The sequence below is a fragment of the Eretmochelys imbricata genome, chromosome 7, assembly GCF_965152235.1.
Source record: "Eretmochelys imbricata isolate rEreImb1 chromosome 7, rEreImb1.hap1, whole genome shotgun sequence".
In the NCBI taxonomy this organism is placed as follows: domain Eukaryota; kingdom Metazoa; phylum Chordata; order Testudines; family Cheloniidae; genus Eretmochelys; species Eretmochelys imbricata.
In genome coordinates, this window is record NC_135578.1 from 31,995,034 (window position 1) to 32,003,288 (window position 8,255).

At 44.4% G+C, this 8,255-nt stretch overlaps 1 long non-coding RNA gene across 1 annotated transcript; it reads left to right on the forward strand.

The window, feature by feature from the left end:
- The first annotated feature begins 8 nt into the window (after positions 1-8).
- LOC144267948 (uncharacterized) lies at positions 9-7,106 on the forward strand. The gene is made up of 2 exons (XR_013346689.1): positions 9-293; positions 5,067-7,106. It is a non-coding gene; the product is annotated as an uncharacterized LOC144267948 (long non-coding RNA).
- Positions 7,107-8,255: the final 1,149 nt, after the last annotated feature.

Here is an 8,255-nt window from a genome sequence, read left to right on the forward strand (position 1 = left end):
CGTTGCCCCGCCGCCGCCGCCCCTCTCCCAGGGGCACCCCACCGCGCGCTTGGCAAAGGTCGCTTTGGCGGAGGAAGGGCGGCGGGGGCAGCTGAGAGTTTGTCTGGCTGCACCAGCGCGGCGCCGGACACGCTCTCCCCCGCCTCCCCGCAGTTCCTTCTCCGCATTGCGAGAGCCTCCCGGCAGGCCGGCGGCCAGAACTCGCTCTCCGGAGGCAGGGGGAGCCCGGGGACGGGGAATACCGCCCGGTGGGCAGCGGTGAACCGACCCTACAGGGGCCTCTTTGCTAACGAGTACGTACGTAGCTCTCAAAACACTACGGCAGAGAAAACGGAGCAGGGGACGAGGGAAAATGGACACAGCCCCCTCGCCGGCTGTGGCCACGCCTGAGCTTCCCGTCCCCTTAGATCTCTGCGCCGAGACACTCACGAACGCTGAGCCCCCTTCCATCCCGGATCCTGGTTCCCTAACCCGCATTTCTGAGCACCCAGGTGCCACCCCTGCTCCTGGCTCCCCAGCGCCTACCTCTCTGCTCCCAGCCCACAGAGCCCGTCCCACGCCACTGATCCACCCAAGCCTGCCCCTCCCTCCCTTCCTTCTCTGTGTTTTTGGCTTAACGCTGCAGAGAGAAGCCAGCTAGAGTAACCTGTGTGCATAACCTGCCTGGCTCCCCCAGATGCACAGGATATGCGGGTTTCCTTAACACCCCCCCTAAAATTCTTTCCATCTCTCTTGAAGCGGAGCCAACCCCAAGTGCCTGCCCCTGACTCAGGGCCTGCTCTCAGTTCTGCTCATTGCTGACAACCAGGAAAAGGACTCTGTGGTCCTAATCTCCACAAATTCTCCACCCCTCCTTCCTGGCCCCTCAGCCCAGCACCTGGCAAACAGGCTACTAGGCACTCTCCTTGGCATGGGGGAGGTGGAACTTGATGAAATAGTTGAGGAAGGTTAAACGTAGCTTCATACTTCTCCTCTGGGGTGAGCAGATACTGGACAGGGGGTCAAGTGTGTGTGTGTGCGAATTAAAAGTTCAGTGTGATAGTTTTCCAGTGCTTTCCATCCCAAACGAACCCATACGACTTTAAAGATTACATTGCTTTCTCAGGGATCACTCATTCTGGAAATGCAGCCACCTTGTCAGCAACTAACGGCAATGCCAAAACAAGATGGGGACAAGCAGTGGAGTGTACGGTCTCCAAATTAAACTGCACAGAGACTTCTAGGGAAACGGTATTTTGCTGTACTTTACCAGTGTAGACTGTGCTTTGCATTTCTTCCCATTCTACAGATGGGGAAAATTGAGGCATAGTGCAAGCCTCCACAAGAGCAAGAACAGGGAAGGATGGGTGGTCTAGAGAATAAGACAGCATACTGGGAATCAAGAGATTGAGGGCTTGCCTACACTGCAAAGTTGTCGACAAAACTTTTGTCTTTCACGGTTACTTAAAAAAGCACCCCCGCGAAAGACAAAAGTTTTGGCAACGCAAGTGGCAGTGTGAACGCAGCTTTGTCGGCAGGAGTGCTCTCCCGCCGACAAAGCTAACGCCGCTCACGGGGCTGGAAGTAGCTTGTCAGCAAAAGTGCCGATAAAGTACTGAAAAAGAGCCTTTACACACGCTGACTTTTAGCGACAAGGCTGTGTCGATCCAGCCTTGTTGCTAAAAGCTGCGTGGTGTAGACAACAAGCCTCTAGATTCTGTTGCCAGCTATGGCACTGATCCACTGTGTGCTCTTGGGCAAGTCCCTTCCCCTTTCATTCATTATTGATTTAACATATAAGCTCTCTGGGGCAGACTCACTTTTGTCCAAGTGATGCACCTAGCACAACAGGGCCTGGATCTATTTGGACCTGTAGGTTTTACTGTCATGTAGATAACTTTTCTACATTAACTAAAGGAGCTGACTGTTTTAAAGAGTGTACTGGACATAGTGATCCACACCTAGCACAGAGAAGCAGTGCCCTCGGGCATGTATTTTATTCGTTTAAACAGCAGTGTTAGCAAACACTTGTAACTGAATCAAGTGGAAAAAGATCCAGGCTCAAGCTGACACGGGCCTGAGAACTTGGAAGACATACTGAGGTTAGAAGTAAGGCTGTCGAATAATCGCAGTTAACTCATGTGATTAACGCAAAAAAATTAACTGCTATTAAAAAAATTAATCACGATTAATCGCACTGTTAAACAATATCATACCAATTGAAATTTATTAAATATTTTGGATGTTTTTCTACATTTTCAAATACATTGATTTCTATTACAACACAGAATACAAAGTGTACAGTGCTCACTTTATATTATTTTTATTACAAACATTTGCACTGTAAAAAAGATAAAGAAATAGTAGTTTTTCAATTCACCTCATACAAGTACTGTAGTACAATCTCTTTAATGTGAAAGTGTAACTGACAATTGTAGATTTTTTTTGTTACATAGCAGCACTCAAAACCAAAACAATGTAAAACTTTAGAGACTACAAGTCCACTCAGTCCTACTTCTTGTTCAACCAATCACTAAGACAAATAAGTTTGTTTACGTTTACGGGAAATACTGCTGCCTGCTTCTTATTTATAATGTCACCCGAAAGTGAGAACAGGCTTTCGTTCGCATGGCACTTTTGTAGCCAGCGTTGCAAGGTATTTACATGCCAGATATGCTAAACATTCGTATGCCCCTTTATGCTTCAGCCACCATTCCAGAGGAGATGCTTCCATGCAGATGAGGCTTGTTAAAAAAATAATGAATTAATTAAATTTGTGACTGAGCTCCTTGGGGGAGAATTGTATGTCCCCTGCTCCGTTACCCTCATTCCGCCATTTATTTCATGTTATAGCAGTCTTGGATGATGACCCACAGCACATGTTGTTCGTTCTAAGAACATTTTCACAGCAGATTTCACAAAACACAAAGAAGGTACCAATGTGACATTTCTAAAGATAGCTACAGCACTCGACATAAGGTTTAAGAATCTGCAGTGCCGTCCAAAATCTGAGAGGGACGAGGTGTGGAGCATGCTTTCAGAAGTCTTAAAAGAGCAACGCTCCAATAAGGGAACTACAGAACCCAAACCACCAAAAAAGAAAATCAACCTTCTGCTGGTGGCATCTGACTCGGATGATGAAAATGAACATGCATCGGTCTGCTCTACTTTGGATCGTTATCGAGCGGAACCCATCATCGGCATGGATGCATGTCCTCTGGAATGATGATTGAAGCATGAAGGGACAGATGAATCTTTAGCACATATGGCATGTAACTATCTTGTGACGCCAGCTACAACAGTGCCATGCAAATGCCTGTTCTCACTTTCAGGTGACATTGTAAACAAGAAGCAGGCAGCAGATTGTAACCAAACTTGTTTTGCCTGAGCGATTTGGCTGAAGTAGGACTGGGTGGACTTGTAGGCTCTAAAGTTTTACATTGTTTTATTTTTGAATGCAGTTATTTTTTGTACATAATTCTACATTTGTAAATTCAACTTTCATGATAAAGAGATTGCACTACAGTACTTGTATTAGGTGAACTGAAAAAATACAATGTCTTATTTTGTACAGTGCAAATATTTGAGATAAAAATAATATAAAGTGAGGACTGTACACTTTGTATTCTGTTTCAGAGTAACAGCCGTGTTAGTCTGTATTCGCAAAAAGAAAAGGAGTACTTGTGGCACCTGTGTTGTAATTGACATCAATATATTTGAAAATGTAGAAAACATTTAAAAAGTTGGTATTATATTATTGTTTAACAGAGCAATTAATCGCGTTTAATTTTTTTAATCACTTGACAGCCCTAGTTAGAAGTGAATAGGGCCTCAGTTTTGGGTTTCACCCAGCAGAGGGCACCCTCTCACACCATACGCAGGAAGAGCGTCCTGTTGCTGAGTGAGCAACACCATTTACTGTAGCAGGTTGGTGCTGGAAATTCTTTAAGTGCAACTCCAAACGAGCTTTCAGAGGTGGGGAAGATGAAGTGCACAGAGAGGTAGCTTGGCACCATTAGTTTGCCTGCTGCAGTTTCAGAGATATCATTTCATGTTTTTGTAGCACTGCTGTCTGTCATTAAACTACTACCATCTTTCAGCCCAATCTAAGCAGCCTCTCTCAGTTGTAGGTGTGTGACTCCTGGATGAGCCATTTTTCAGCAGCTACCCTTCAGTTCAAGAGGAGAGGAACTAGACAAGACAGGAGCAGATCCATTGCTATAGAGAATGATATACAGAAAGCACAAAATTATTAGCACATGAATTAATACTATACATTTGTTCCCTCTTCTCTTTGGTAGTTTATGTGGGGTATGTTCTGGTCAAAACAAAGGCTCTTCCCTCAAGGAAGAAAATGATACAACTCAGCTTGTTGTTAGTGAATCATAAAACATGGTGCAGGGTATTAAGAAGAGGTGGGATCTTTTTCCAGCTCAAACTGCTGCATTCACTGCTGGAGTGTGACTGAAAGGAATCAAGTGTTTGGGGGGTTTATGCAGGGATTTCAGCACTTTGAACATCATAGAACCATAGGACTGGAATTGGAAAGGACCTTGAGAGTTCATCAAATCCCATCTCCTGTGCTGAGGCAGGACAAAGTAAACCTAGGTGAAGGGCCAAAATCCCAATAATATGTAGGTAAGATCTTGACCATAGTCTCTGTTAATGACCTTTCACATAGGCCCTAATTCCTCGGCTTGGTCTGAGGCTTAGTTAACAATGGACAATACATGGCTAAAGAAAGATGGGATGAGCAGGAGACAGCCTTGTTTTGCTTATTTTATGTATAGTTGAAACAGAGACAGCATAACTCCAGGTAGAGAGCAGTAATTGGGAGGCTTATCAGGAATCATAGGCACATAATTCACTGAGAGGAGACTTGAAGTCTACTCCCTGGTTCAGGAAAAGATAACGGTACATACTCCCCTAATGCCAACCAGGGTTCAGAGAGGCCTAATATGATAGCATGAGTTATGGCATCCTCCCTCACAGATGCCAACCCCAGTTCGCAGAAATGCAGGGGTAAACCATACACAATTGTCATTGCTGTGTACTGTTTACTTTTCTTTTTGCTTTAAACCCTCCAGCAATGTACCTGTGGGCCAACCTGTCTGGAAAGAGCCACCGTCATTTCTATGGACCTGAAATCAGGATTTAACTTACACATTGCAAGAAGAGAATTTGAGGGATAACAACTGTGTATTAGCAAACATGTTAACCTGAGCTATGGGCGAAGCCATTATGTAATCTTTTAGACTACTGCTAGAACCTATCTAGGGGCTTGGAAACTCGCACTCTGTCGCTTCTCTCCACCCATTGGCACCCTATATAATCTATTGTAATCAATTGTTTAGCAGTGTCTTACTGAGCCTAATAAGCAAAGTGACACTCCGACAGCACTGTGTGTAATAAATCCTCGTGCTTGACTGTACATGGTGTCGAACTTCCATTCCTTCACTAGGCCATCCCTTTCAGGTGTTTGTCTAACCTGTTCTTAAAACTCTCCAACGATGGGGATTCCACAATCACCCTTGGAAGTCTCTTTCAGAACTTAACTACCCTTACAGTTGGAAAGTTTCTCCTATTGTCTAACCTAATGCTATGGCTACACTGCACACCATACAGCAGCACAGTTGTGCTGCTACAGCAGTGTCGCTGTAAGGTATGCAGTGTAGCTGTTCTTTGTTTCTCCTGCTGACAAAATAAAGCCACCCCCCTCGAGAGATGGTATCTTTGTGGGTGGGAGAGTGTCTCCCGCCAACAAAGCACTGTCCACACCGGCGCTTTTTGTCAGTAAAACTTTTGTTGGTCAGTGGTGTGTTTTTTTTTTTCTACCAACAAAAGTTTTACTGGCAAAAGTGCAGTGTAGACAATCCCCAGTATCGAAGATGTAGGCTAAGCCCACTACTTCTTGTCCTACCTTCAGTAGATAGGGAGAACAAATTATCACAGTCCTCTTTATAACAGCCCTTAACATATCTGAAGACTTATCAAAGTCCCTCAGTCTTCTTTTCTTAAGAAACACAACCAGTTTGGTTTTTTTTTAAACCTTTCATTGCTCGCCTCTGCATTCCTTCCCATTTGTCTGCATTTTTCCTAAAGTGTGGCACCCAGAATTCGGCACAGTTCTCTGGCTGAGCAGTGAGGGACAGTTACCTCCTATCTGACATACAACACTCCCTGTTAATACACCCCAGAAAAATATTAGCCTTTTTCTGTAACTGCACCAGCTTGACGACTCAGGTTGTGATCCACTATAACCTCCCAACTCCTTTTCAGCAGTACTACTGTTGGATAATATTAAAGAAGTTCTGTATTAAAATCACAAATGAGTTTGATTCCCCATAGTTTAAATTCCAGGGTATTACTATTTAAGAGGTCTCTTGGTTTTTGGTATGGTTTCTCTCCCTCTCTGTGTGAAACTTGCAAGCTGCTAATTGTGTTAGTACATCCTAAGACAGAGTCTGTTCTCAAAGCACTACTTTGTAACAGAAACAGCACACAGACTCCCCTGCTCTTTTGTTGTATTTATCTCGCTTTGGTAACAATTGTGATTAAAATAGGGATAGAGGATGTATGTGGATGGATGCTTGGTGGGGATAATAATTGAATGATCAGGGAGGTGCCAGCCTAAGAATCCAGTGTCCAGCGGCCAAAGAAGGCATCAAGTGGCAACAATCAGAGGACCCCCGGAGGGCAGACTGGAATCCACCCAACAGCCTCAAGGATGGGAGAACCAAAGAACAACACAGAGCTGTCAGGAATGTGCCATCTGCTGATAGATTCAGCAACAGCATGATGAAGCAATTCCCAATGACTGGCATAGGAATAAATTCCTATAAAAATGGACTCTAGAAACTGAGCACTTTGGGGTCTGATTCTGCAAACCATCTTCCAGGAGCATCAGATGGGCATCTGACAAGGCCTTTCTCCCTCCTTGTGTCCAAGCCACCTGGCCAGTGGCTCGGCATGAGTAACTCTAAGGCTGGTAACGATGATAACAACCTTGCAGAACCTGTGTGTGTGAATGAATGTATGAATAAATATGAAACTGAATGGAATGTTATAGCTATAACTAACTGCTTACTATGATTCTTTCTATATTCACAATAAATGTGGCATTTGAATACAGAACTGACCCGTTAGGCCCCCATAGGTCTGACCTCCCCACTTTGACAGCAAACCTTTGATAACTACTCAGAGTATGGTCTTTCAATCAGTTGTGCGCCCACCTTATAGTGCTTTCATCTAGTTTGCTTATCAGAATGTCACATGGGACTGTGTCAAAAGACTCAAGAGCTGTGACAGGCACCAACATTTTTAGTAGGTCTCCTCTACACATGCCACTTGATTAAGGCATGTCTCGGTGAAGACACACTCTTGTTCCAGAAGTTATTCACAAAGAGCTGTTCTTAATTCCCTGTGTAGACATACCCTTAGATTTCTACCAGTAAGGTACTGAGAAGGGACGTATCCCTCCCATATAACAAGTCAAAGGCAGCCCTAGGAATACAGTGGCAAGACTCCCGTCACCCTGTTTAGTGGTTAAGATTTGCATTTGCCTATTAATTGGAAATAAGATGGAGTTTCATGCTCCACCCAGACACTGTCCCTACCTCCATAAGTAATGCCAGGCACCACAGCCTGAGAAAGTGCTGTGCCCTGTAGCCCAGGCTCTCTCATTGCCTATAGACAGCTGCGGAGAGGGATGCCAAATTAAAGAGACTACCAAGCTTTGATTCCACATCAATTATTTTACTTGCATCAGATACTGATCCAGATGAACTGTGGCAGAGAGCATTCAGCTTGGTCAGTGAAGTCACCACGGCCCTGACAGAAATGGCATGTGTTGTATTTGTTAACCCTCGTGGTCATTCCCAGTAGATCAAGATAATGTGACTAACACTCCTAACATTGTGCAATTATTCTAGGTTAGAAAAGTGTGTTGTGTGTTAGCAGCCAGTACTAGTTGCTCTTAAAACAGAAGCCCAGTATTGATTACATTCCCTCCCCCCCAATAAAGCCTTTTTGGTGCAAGTGGATATTACTGCCATTGAGTTCCCTTTGAGACCTGAAAGATTCAGATGCTCTGCTCAAACAGACCTACCAGCAATGTAAAAACTCTGATTTTCTTCTCCAGGAATCCCTCCTCCACATCTGTGTTCATCCCAAGCCTTAAACAAGTACAACCATGACACCATAGGTCACTGCTATACTCACTCAATATCAAGTTTTGTTGCCCTGATAATTGTTACATTCACCAGGATTCTCTATGA